The sequence below is a fragment of the Dreissena polymorpha genome, chromosome 13, assembly GCF_020536995.1.
Source record: "Dreissena polymorpha isolate Duluth1 chromosome 13, UMN_Dpol_1.0, whole genome shotgun sequence".
In the NCBI taxonomy this organism is placed as follows: Eukaryota; Metazoa; Mollusca; class Bivalvia; order Myida; family Dreissenidae; genus Dreissena; species Dreissena polymorpha.
Window position 1 is genome coordinate 14,159,469 of NC_068367.1, and position 12,551 is coordinate 14,172,019.

Sequence of the window (12,551 nt, forward strand, 5' to 3'; positions counted from 1 at the left end):
AAATACTTCTTTCGTTCAACCTGCGTTGACATAATATCCAATCTCGTGTCTGTTTTTTAAACAAATTTCTACGTGTTGGTATTCTAAAATATAAAAGTTTCATAAAATAATTATTTAGTTTATTTATACGTGTTTCTTTAATCTAATTATTCCTAGTCAGAAGATAAAACAGGTTTCATAAACGAATAAAATTTGGTCAATAAATACAATAACATTTTTGTAAATTAAAGAAGACGTTTGTTTGCTTTCGAGGAAATATCGTGAAGTATTTTCACAGTAAAATTAAGAAATACATATTTAGACGTTCGAAAAATCGTTAATGTTTTCACTTTTCTTAGAACAAATTTAAAGTATTATCCAAAAATTTCATTGTATTTAATGCTATTTCTTTTTCTTTTCATGTTATAAACGTTTAGCTTTAAGCTTGTTTGATGCCCTACTATTTTCTCACTGACTGGTACTGAAGTTATTGTGTTAAGAAATCAACATTTCAGCTGTTTATATTCATTAAAATAACGAGTGGTAGTATTTTTGCTAGCACCAAACCTATATGACGCTCGACGTACACCTCACGGTTCTATGGACGAGACAAAATCGGAGTGCTTTTTGCCTTTGAGCCTTTGACTGGTTCGTTTTTTGTAAATTTAACAGACCACAGAGTGCTCAGTTTGAGGCATTTTGGTCTATTGTTAAGCGTCGCGTGCCGTTCAGTTAACAACTTCATTTTTGATCTAATCTTTATGAAATTCGGTATGAATGAGTTTGAATTTGATCACGTGTGCCTACAAAAATATTACAAATCGTAACAATTCGTTTTACCATGCAAGAATCTACAGTTGTAAATCAATCTTGATGAATCTTAGTGTTTACCTTGATAATAACAAGGCCGAGTTTGAATCTGTCTTACGAACATCCGAAAAATAGGTAACCAGGTCAAATCTTTAAAACATTATGTTGCGTTGCGTAATTTATGAACAAATTCTAACGAATCTTGCTAAAATAGATCTAGGCCAAGATAAAATCTGGGTCATCTTCATTTAGAAATAGGTCATCATTTCAAATTTCAGAAAATCCATAAAAAACTATTTAAACTACATTTACGTATCTAGATAAAACGTTTTCAAAAAAATGTTTTTATTCAGAATATCATTTTCAGGTTTGAAAATGTGGTCCGAAGTGGTAAAAAGCTAGGAGAACATATCAAGTCTTCGACAAGTGGTGCTCCTGGAACTCAAGTTGGTGCTCTCCTTTTGTTTATTTTTTAAACAAAGGCTTATTTGTTTGCGTTTGATTAAGAATAGCTAAAACGATAAAATGGCTATCGGTTCGCAAATCAAATATAGTGTTAGTTTGTTTCTGGTTTTCTGGATTGTTCTAAAAAATCTGAAGCTGGAGATAATAGCATAAGAACACCTTTTATGAGAAGGTCCATCAAATTTATGTACATAATACCGGGGTATTTTTGCAAAGCTGTTGAAAGCCAAAGTGTCTCTAGCGTTAAGCTTATATTCCAAAAACCGGAATTTAAACCCATACGTTAAATAATACGTACTGCTCAAATGAAACCAGGTATTGATATTAGAGCGATACTCAGCGACAAGCAGTTTGAGGAAGTGACTATACACATCACTGCTGAAATTAATTTAAATACAAATAATGACTTCGTTTACCACAATACTGTCAGAAATGTATTAACTTGCGTTCAGTCTTTTCCCCAGCTAACAATGTCTACGCATTGATGTAAAAAAGCAGAGTGCATCCGTTGAAAACATACATATGTTATGTAGCTCTTTAACGTGCTTTTGAATTGTATTGTTTCTGGAAATTTGAAAGTAAGTTTTAACAGTTTAAATACAATATTCACTCAACTTTGGCATATGATTGAAACAATTACATGTACATGTATATTTGTTATGGCATCATCAACTTCAGTTACTAACTATATATATTGACATTATCTGTCAGAATATCGCACTAATTTACTGAATATTATGTATGCGGTCTTTATATAAATGTTTCAACAAGTTTTTATTTCTACGAATGATTTTATTATAAATAATGTCTGCATTTTTTAAATCAATAGAACAAGTTATCCCAACATGTGTAGAACAATCAAATACCCGTAGTTACACCATCAATTTTAATCTGTAAGCTGTACTGTATTATATTCTTATACTGTATTTTTGTACTTCTTTACGTACATGAAGATCATCACGAAGCCAAAGGCCAGTGCTATAGTAGACGCTGAAGGAAATCTACTGACCGAGAGTGCCGCAGTCCTAAACACGTGGACTGAACACTGCAATGACGTAAACAACTACCCGCTTCAACCAGATTCCAGTCTCCTTTAGAACGATCCCAGACAAGATGCAGACGATGTTAGCTCGTCAATACATATGGAAGAAAGGGCGGAGACAATGAAAAGTCTTAAGGCAGGACAATATTCGGGAAGTGGACAACGTCCCTTTCAAAATGATTAAGAACGGAGGACAGGCAACGACTGCAGCAAAGACTGCAATATGCCAGCAGATCTGGGAGTAGAAAAAGTGGCTTAAGGAATGGACCCAGTTACTGGTCTTACCCAACCGAAAAAGGGCAACCTCAAAGCAATTAAGCGATAATTAACGTTCAGCCTCATGAGTGATCCAAGTAAAGTAATGTTACGCATCATACTCAATCTATTGAAAAGTAAGGCAGAGGAACTTCTGGCCGAAGAGCAGGATGGATTCAGAGCTGGGCGGAGCACAGTGGAACAGATATTCAACTGCAGAGCCTTCATTGGGGTACACCTGCAACACCAACGTGAGCTCTTCCTTAGCTTCATCGAACCGAGACAGCTCCAACTTGTGATTCGCCAATGAGATTAATCCCATGGGTAGCACGAGCTGTGCGATTCAAGCTCACTAACAGACTCAATGAAAGAGCAGGAGCATACGGGATGCAGAAGTGACCAGCTTCTAGTACTTGGGTACAAGCCTGTCAAATGGTGGTAACCAGTACCTCTGACGTCCATGGTGACATACCTGACTGGAGGAGGATTTTTGTATCGTCGTCCCTCATTCCCCCCAACGGCGAAACCGTTCAAGGGAATGTCGATTATTATAATGATGATGATTTTGGTTTTGCCCAACACTATGTATCTAGTATAAGCATACATGGTTTATTTTCTAGTTTTTTTAATATGTAGAAAAAGATGTGTAGTCACATTATTTCACTTAATTTTCGCACTTTTGCGTTTCTTCTAATACATTGGTAAATTGTTCCCAAGTGATTTCGTTCATTTGCTTGCCAATGGACTTACTAACCACGAATCGGAAAAACAGTCTATGCTGTTAACTGTAAATGCGGTAAAATGCCCGGATGTGGTAGAATTTTAGCAGACAAAATGGATTAGAAAATTAACCTCGAATATTCTAATTATTACCGTTTTTCACTTCAAAACTGTTTTTCGAAGATTTTCTTCTCATTACTTTTCTAGCATAAGTTTTAGAACATGTTTCTACGACCATTTTAAAGTGAAAATAACGTTCTTAAAAATTGAAAAATTTCGTTCATTAAACAATTCTATTATAATTGTCAAAAGTGTTTAACGTTTACTATTAGAGGGGTAATCACGTTATAGTCAAGATGTCGACGTCTATGCCGAGGAATGTTTTTCGCCGATTTATACCCTTTATTACTTGTATTTATTTTTTGAATGCCGCTCATTTTCAAGCCATATCAGCAAGAAAGAAACTAGTGTTTATTTCCTATAAATATTCGCTCTTTTTTTTACTTTGCTCGTTGCAAAATTTGCGGGAAGTAAAGTCGAGATATAAAGTGTATTTTAATACGAAATAATGCTAATTACCTTTTTATTGATATGGCTGGAAATTGAGCGCGATTTAACAAAACAATGAAGGATATAAAACGACGAAAAATAACTGCCTCGGCGTGGACGTTGCCATCTGGACTATCACGTGAATACTTCCTCTGTTACAGATTATATATTTCGCCGCGACAGGTAAAAGTCCGCCTGGCGCAGTGGTAGCGCATCCGTCATGGATCGAGACATTACGAGTTCAAATACAGGCGTCGTTTTCATTTGTTTTCTTACTACAAAAATTAGTAGTCTGTTAAAAACTTTGAAGACTTGAAAACAATCATATCTAATGATATTTATAAAAATGCCAGTTTGTAATAACAATTCCATTGAAACGCGGATGGGAACAAGATTTTGATTAATTATCGTAGTTCCGCTTGTTTCATATATGACATTATTCCAATAAATATGTTCCTAACATATGTTTGCTATTGTCTGCATACCTACGTGTTTTTTGTTGACAAAGTGAATCTCGTCTTATTTGATTTTGAGATAACATACTTTGTCAATGTTTTTGTTAATTGGGTACGTTACATTAGATACGTTTAACGTTTAAAGAGATAAATAATTGTCTTGTTTCTTGCAGCATACTGTCGAAGGCTGTAATATCGTTAAAGTTTGAGACATCAAACATTTTTACCTTGCGAATTTTTGAGGCAATATAGGGGGTCATATTACAGTATTTTGATATTAATCTCCAAATTATTTTGCAGATTATTTGAAATTATTGTTATACTTTGAATAAAGATTAAAACTGCAGAACATGTGCTCAAAACTATAGCGTGCATGTAATATTTTGAGTAAATATAACAAAAATAACAACACAACAGCAACAACGTCTACGAATTCTACCTTTCTGATTAAATGAAAATGAAGCGATCGTAGCAGTATTATGAATAGTAACACAACAAGAAAAACGAAGATATAACTTTATCTTCCGAAAGGAAAGTTCGTTCAGTCTCGTAAATAGTAATGATGTAATGCTAAGGTTAAATAAAACAATGGCATAAATAAACGTCTAGCCAATCAGAAATAACATTAACATCCGTACATTTACTTAATTGCTAGCAAAATACCAATCTCCCTTGATAAATCGGTTTGATATTCCGATTGATATATGATTATTTGCAATATTTCTACACTTCTTGTTTCATTTATGTGTACTTTAAAAAAAAGTCTTTCAGATTTTCATTGTGTCAACTGTTCCTTTAACAGTTATTACAGCAGAAACTTCCCGGTATCTTGCCAATGGACGTTCAACGCCATCGGCGATCTCGTATTACATTATTTTGTAAAACTAATGTGCGCTCTATTGTTAAAAGAATTTTCTTTATTCTGAATCGCTACAAAACACACATTTCTGTTATAGTACTCATTATTGGGAATAGCACAATATCTCGTGTTTAGAAGTGTGTGTCTTGTTTAAAATAAAGAAGCAATTACGTACGTGGTTTAGAGACGAAACCAGTTGCTAGCAGATATAAATAACACATAAGCAATCATTATTCATTTAAATTACCACAACACAAAATACATGATAAAAGCAGGAACATATAGGGAACAATGAAGGCAATCGTTTACAAAAAATTATCTAGTCAATAACCTATCCGATCAATGCAATATAAAAAGTATTATTGTACAACTTTACTTTTGCATATGCAAAAGAAAACATTTATTAAGTTAGTGGTCGAGTAAAGTTTGCAATAGTATATTATATTATATTGCTAACAATATCATAATTCAAAAAGAACATACCTGATCAAGAATGTTTTAGTTACTTCACATTATAAAGTATAATTATTATAGAATTGAGGCTGAAATGACGTAGTTAAGACAATAAACGAAGTACTTGTTCTATCCTCGAGAGCGCCTCAATAAGTGTAAGGCTTTCGAACTTAGTTAATTCGCAGAACAATATTTTATGTTTTGTTCGGTTGCAAAATAAAAACAAAAACTATATATAAAATTGAGAAAAATATGTTGAAAATATACATTTATTCAGAAAAAGCACTTAATTGAATTGTATAAACATAATACAGCGTCAGCATACATCGCCTTCATATGTAAATAGAAAATATTGGGTTTTTGAGTAAAACGAATCTTCTGTAACTAACTTGCAACGAAAGGTAATTACATCCTAATTTATGGACAAGCAGTTGAGATTAAATCAGACACATAAGTAACAGAAACCGTAAGGTGAGCGAATGCTAAACTGTTAAACTGTTTTGTTTACGGCTTAAGTAATATGGTAGGCTTGCCAATCTTGATCGAAGGTTTCTTAACGTTTATTTAAAAAAAGTTCATATTATTACATTCAAATCTAATGTAATCTAAGGCGCCATAATGTGTCGGTGACTTTCATTTATTGTGCAGGTAAGTCTTTGTAAATATAACAACACTATTTCAGACTTGACGTGATTTTGCAGTACATGTTCACCAAAGTAGAACTACTTTTTCCATTACTGAAATAATAAGAGTTTATTTGGAAAGTGTATTAAACCATTATCTTACATTTCTGACATTCCCTATAATATATGAATGTACGCTCTCTAAATGTGTTTGCAAATGGTACAGTAAGGGTCTTAGTAATATTCCTTGTATTTCAATAATATTTGTTTCTCATATTTTGTGTATTAATCTTTATTGAAGCAACTGAATTCTAACATCTCTTGATGTCATTGAATGGAAGTTAATATTTTGTTTATTAATCTTTATTAAAGCAACTGAATTTTAAAATTTCTTGATGTTATTGAATGGAAGTTAACATGTTGTGTATTAATCTTTTTTAAAGACACTGAATTCTAACATCTGTTGATGTCATTGAATGGAAGCTAAAACCGCATTTCCTTAATTCAAATGGAGTTTAACTTTTATATTTGATGGTCATTTTGTTTTAATTAAAATTTTCATTTTTTATTATTAAGATATCAATTATTTACTTCGCTCCCACTCTTTATTAGATTTTGTCTAGTAAAATTATCACTTTGTTTAAGCCCTTATGTCACGTGATTAGGCGGGAAGGTCGAATTTTTGAGCTCTTGTGAAAATCTTTAAAATCTTAGTTAAAAAACATCAAATACAGAAAAAAGTTTATTAAATATGGATATAAAGTGTTTATAGTCGATGACAAAGTGTTATGGGGAGAAAAACAAAACGAAAGAGTAGAGAAAGCAGTGGTAGTGAAAGCGATATAGTAAACAAAGGAAAACTTTTCAAATCGAGAGGCCCGTCAGGTGATACAACCGTTTCGGTGAGTGACATTTTAAATGTAGCTAATGCCGTATTATACGAAACGGATTGTGTGCCATCTCTAGAAATTGACAATAATGTGTTCAGTGGGTATGTGAGTTGTATCGAAGGAAATTCTGTCCAACCGGAAGTGCTAAATATGGCAGAACCGTTAAAAAGCGAGCTACTCGCGTATTTGAAAAAGCTAGACACTAGAATGGACAACATAGAGAAAAAGCTAAACACTCTTGAAGAAGTAGAAAAAAAGGTTAGTAGCTTCGAATCAGAATTAAAAAAGTTGTGGTTGGTGGTAGAGGATAGAAACCGGAAGTTGGGCGAACAAGTCACGAGAGTCGAGGAAAAGACAGAGAGTATAGACTTTGCCCTGAGTGCTGTAGGCAGTAAAGTGAGTGAACTGGAAAAACAGAGGAATACTTTGCAGGAAGAAGTTGTCTACTTGCAATCTCAATCTATGAGAAATAACTTGATGTTCGGTGGCATACCGGAACCAAGCGCCGGCACAACAGAAGACACCGAAAACACGTTACGGACGTTTCTGCACGAGAAAATGAAGCTGGCAAAGGAAGAAGCAGCATCCATTAGGTTGGAACGTGTACATCGGTCCCCAGGATCGCCAGTACACGGGAAAACCCGAAACATTGTGGCGAAGTTTAGCTACTTCAAAGACAGGGAAATGGTGAGGAAAAATGGAAAGAACTGGACGGCACGGGTTTTACCGTCTTTGAGCAATATCCTCCGGAAGTGATACGGAAAAGAAGGTTATTGGTGCTGAAAATGAAAGAGGCGAGGCGGCTGGGGAAAAAAGCGTACCTGGCCTTCGATACGCTCTACATCGACGGAACCCCGGTGCGTGCCTAGGAACACGGCGGTGATGAACTGAAAATCCTGTCCTGGAATGTTAACGGACTTACCGATTGTAAAAAGTTATGTTCAAATTTTGTTAATATCTTGAGTTCTAATGATATATGTTTTTTGTTTGAATCCTGGACGAATAGCTCTAGTAATATAGATTTGAGTGGATATTTGACTTTTAACTTTTTTAGAAAATTCCAACATCGTAAAGCTCGAAGAAATAGTGGTGGTATTGTTGTTTATATTAAAGAAGAACTAGCCGATGGTGTTTCAATCGTAAAAAATCATTATGATACAATAATTTGGTTAAAATGTGATCGTACATTTTTTAATATCCCAGATGATTTTTATATATGTGCCACTTATGTATGGGGACATGATTCTCCAGTATATAATACCTTTAATGTAGATCTCTTTGAAATTTTAGAAAACGATATAACTTATTTTTCGGAATTTGGTAAAATATTTGTTACTGGCGATCTTAATAGCAGAGTTGGCAATAAATGTGATTTTATTGTACAAGATAAAATAAATACTGTATATGATGACTCTGATTACTGCCCAGATAACACATCAGTTAGGGCCTCTGTTGATAGCTCACTAAATTGTCATGGAGTTAGATTACTTGATCTATGCAAATCCACTAGTTTACGTATTGTTTATGGTAGAGTTGGAAATAGCTGTAAGCAAACCTTTTATTCGAATAACGGTACGTCTGTCATTGACTATTTGTTGACAAAAGAATGCAGCTTTTCAAATATATCGGATTTTACCGTGCATGATTTTAACGAGTTCAGTGATCACGCCCCGTTACATTTTTCGTTATTATGTAATTATGTCTCGTCAGAGTATCAGTCTTACACCGATGTCAATTATAAATGGGACGATGTGTTACGAGAGCAATTTCGTTCAGGGATTATTTCTATGCTACCAGCATTTAATAATATTGTGCACCATATAGATTTTTCAAGTCGTTCATCAATTAATGACGTTTTGAATAATTTTACCGAAACTATTCGCAGTGTTGCGGACCCGTTATTCTCCAAAAGTCGTGTTTATAATACCAACCCTAGTTTTAATGTTAATACCTGTATAAAACATGCAGAATGGTTTGACCACGAGTGCGTTACTGCACGAAATTTGTACCACGCAGCTTTACGTGTTTTTAACTCTTGTAAAACAGATACTAACAGAGAAGGTTTATGTTCGAGTAAGAAATATTATAAAGACCTAATTCGTAGGAAGAAAGCCGTTTGCTATAGGCAACAAATGTTGAAGATCGAAAATTTAAGGAAGCAAAAACCAAGGGACTTCTGGCGATTTTTCAAAGCAAAAAATAGCGTCATTAAAAATAAAATTTCATTAGAAGAATTTACAAAGTTTTTTGAAAACATTAGTAACAATAATGCTGATTTTTGTCATACTGGAGCAGAGGATTTTTGTTTAAATAATGATTTTAACTTAGAAAATTCTGCATTTCCTGAACTTGACTTGCCAATATCTGTTGAGGAAGTTCGCAATGCGATTAATCATTTAAAACGGAATAAATCATCTGGTAGTGATTGTATGTTGAATGAATATTTCCTTGAATGTAGTGATATCTTATCTGCCCATTTATGCGATGTGTTTAACGGTATTTTTGTATCGGGTTTTTTCCCCGATAAATGGACAGAAGGAGTAATAATCCCTTTGCATAAAAAAGGCTCAGTTAATGATGTAAATAACTATAGAGGGATTACCTTAGTAAGCTGCTTTTCAAAATTATTTACCACGATTTTAAATAAACGCATTGAAACTTTTTGCAATGAAAACACTATTATTTCGGATGCGCAGTTCGGATTTAGAAAAGGCTATTCAACTGTTGATGCTATTTTTATACTGATGTCAATTGTTCAAAATTATTTGAATGAAAATAAACGTTTGTATGTTATATACGTCGATATGTTTAAATGTTTTGACAGTATTTACCGCAATGCATTATGGTTGAAAATGTTTAAGTCTGGTATACAAGGTAAATTGTTAAGAATAGTGAAGGATATGTATGCGAATGTTAAGTCACGTGTTAAATCATGTTCATCCTATTCAGATTATTTTAGTTATGCGGTTGGACTGAGGCAAGGGGAGGTAATGTCGCCGATCTTGTTTTCTTTATTTGTTGAAGATTTTGAACTTTACTTACAAGATAGCATTAACTCTGGTTTGAGTATAGATGATATTGTGTTGATTTTATTATTATTTGCTGATGACATGGCTATTTTAGGCAAGTCACCTGCTGAAGTCCAATCACATTTAGATAAATTATATGTATACTGCAATGCTTGGGGGCTAAAAGTTAACACTGCAAAAACTAAAATAATGGTATTTCGGAAAAGAGGGCGATTAAAAGAAAATGAAAAATGGTCATATAATGGTATTGATATTGAAGTTGTTGATAACTTTAACTATTTAGGCACGGTGTTGAATTATACAGGAAGTTTTAAATTAAACCAAGAACATTTGGTTGGTAAAGCCCTTAAAGCATTGAATACATTATTGTTTAAATGCAATGAATTTGACATAAAACCGAAAATATTTTGCCAGTTGTTTGACGCTTTTGTGGGTTCTATATTAAATTATGCTTCAGAAGTGTGGGGTTTCACTAAGTCAGATGATATAGAACGCATACATTTAAAATTTTGCAAACGATTGCTACAGGTGAAAATAAATACATGTAATGTTGCTGTTTATGGAGAATTAGGTCGATATCCATTGTATGTAAACAGGTTTGTTAAAATTATTAAATATTGGTTTAAAGTTATGAACAATGAAAATATCATTATGCAAACTGTGTACAAACAAGCCTTGAGAGATTGTAATAAAGGTTATACAAACTGGGTCTCAAATGTCAAGAACATGTTAAATAATTTTGGATTCGGTTATGTATTTGAAAATCCAAACGTTGTACATGTTAATAGTTTTATTAGCGAGTTCAAATGTAGACTTGTCGACAATTTTAAACAAGAGTGGTACGGTAAAATGAATAATAGTACTGTATTAGATATGTATAAAGCTTTTAAAAGCTGTTTGGAATATGAACCATATTTAGATTTACTTCCTAGAAGTCTTCGATTATTTTTTGTAAGATTGAGAGTCTCTGCACATCCGTTGAGTATACAAACTGGCAGATACGCCCGAAATAACATACCACGTAATGAACGTTATTGTTTATGTTGTAATGTCTTGGATTTAGAAGACGAATACCATTTTATATGTATATGCCGCTGTTACACTGATTTAAGGAAAAAATATATTAGTCGTATATTTTATATTAACCCATCTGTATATAAATTCCACAAGTTATTAGCCTCATGTGACAAACCAGTCATTTCAAATGTATGTAAATATATGAAAGAAGCTTTTGCTATAAGAAATGCAATTCTTAATAATGCTGTTTAATAAATTTCATTACCGCTTTGATAGAATTTACGTATTCATGCAATTTGATTGTGTTTATTTATATTTGAATTCTTAAATGACCATTTATGTTATGTAATGTTATGTTGTTATACCTATTCATGTGACAGAAAATAATGTGTATATTTGTGTATTAAGACGATGTACTTATGTATAAGTCTGAATAAACTGTCTGTCTGTCTGTCTGTCTGTCTTTAAGCAAGATGTACTGTACTTTTTATTGTCTTTGAGTTGCTTCAGTAACACCAGTAACAGTAAAAAATATATCCAGATTATAAGTCTTGTGTTATTAGCTCATATTCATGCAAGACATATCTTGTGTAAATAAATGGGTATTCAAACACTTAACCACACGTTATATAAATATGAAACATAATCGACAACAAAATTGCCAAGAAGAAAGCAGACTGATTTTCGAGTTTTCTGTTTTAAAATTCATTATTTTACAGAAATGATTTTGCTTTGTTTTTAGTGTTCGCCATCATATTTTTTTATAGTACAATACAGGTTAATCACTCAATAATGTTTTGATCAACTGTTTTATGTTTAGTCGTAATTTTACATGCAAAGCAGATATATCAAGATGCCCTTGAATACAGCAGATGCTACCGTAACCTCTTTTAAAAAACAAGGATCAGCATACAATTTAGTAATCGCAGGCTTAATTGGCGGTTTAAACGGACTGTCAACCAAGACGACGAAGAAAAGAAAAAATGTAAAATACCGTATTTTTACAATTATTAGTTTATATTGATTAAAATATCACGACTGGTATATCAACTTACTTGCAAAAAGTTGTTAAGTTTTCATATTTTTAGTATATTTGGTAATAAATTTTACTGGATATGTCTACCAGGTAACTACCAGTTAACTATAAATAACGCCAGTACATTGATCAGCATCGTCACGTGGTAAACCCAGAAATCCAAAGTGTGCATGCGTAGTGAATTGTATACATTTAATATATAAAATGATTAATCTACTTGCGTTATTTATAGTGTGTATATCGTAATGTCACCTTTTTTCGCGATGTACTTTTGATTTCACATCGCTATTTTTTTTTACCGAATTTACTGAAAATATGAACTTTTTTCAAGTAATGTAATATACCAATCATGAAATTTGTATCAATATA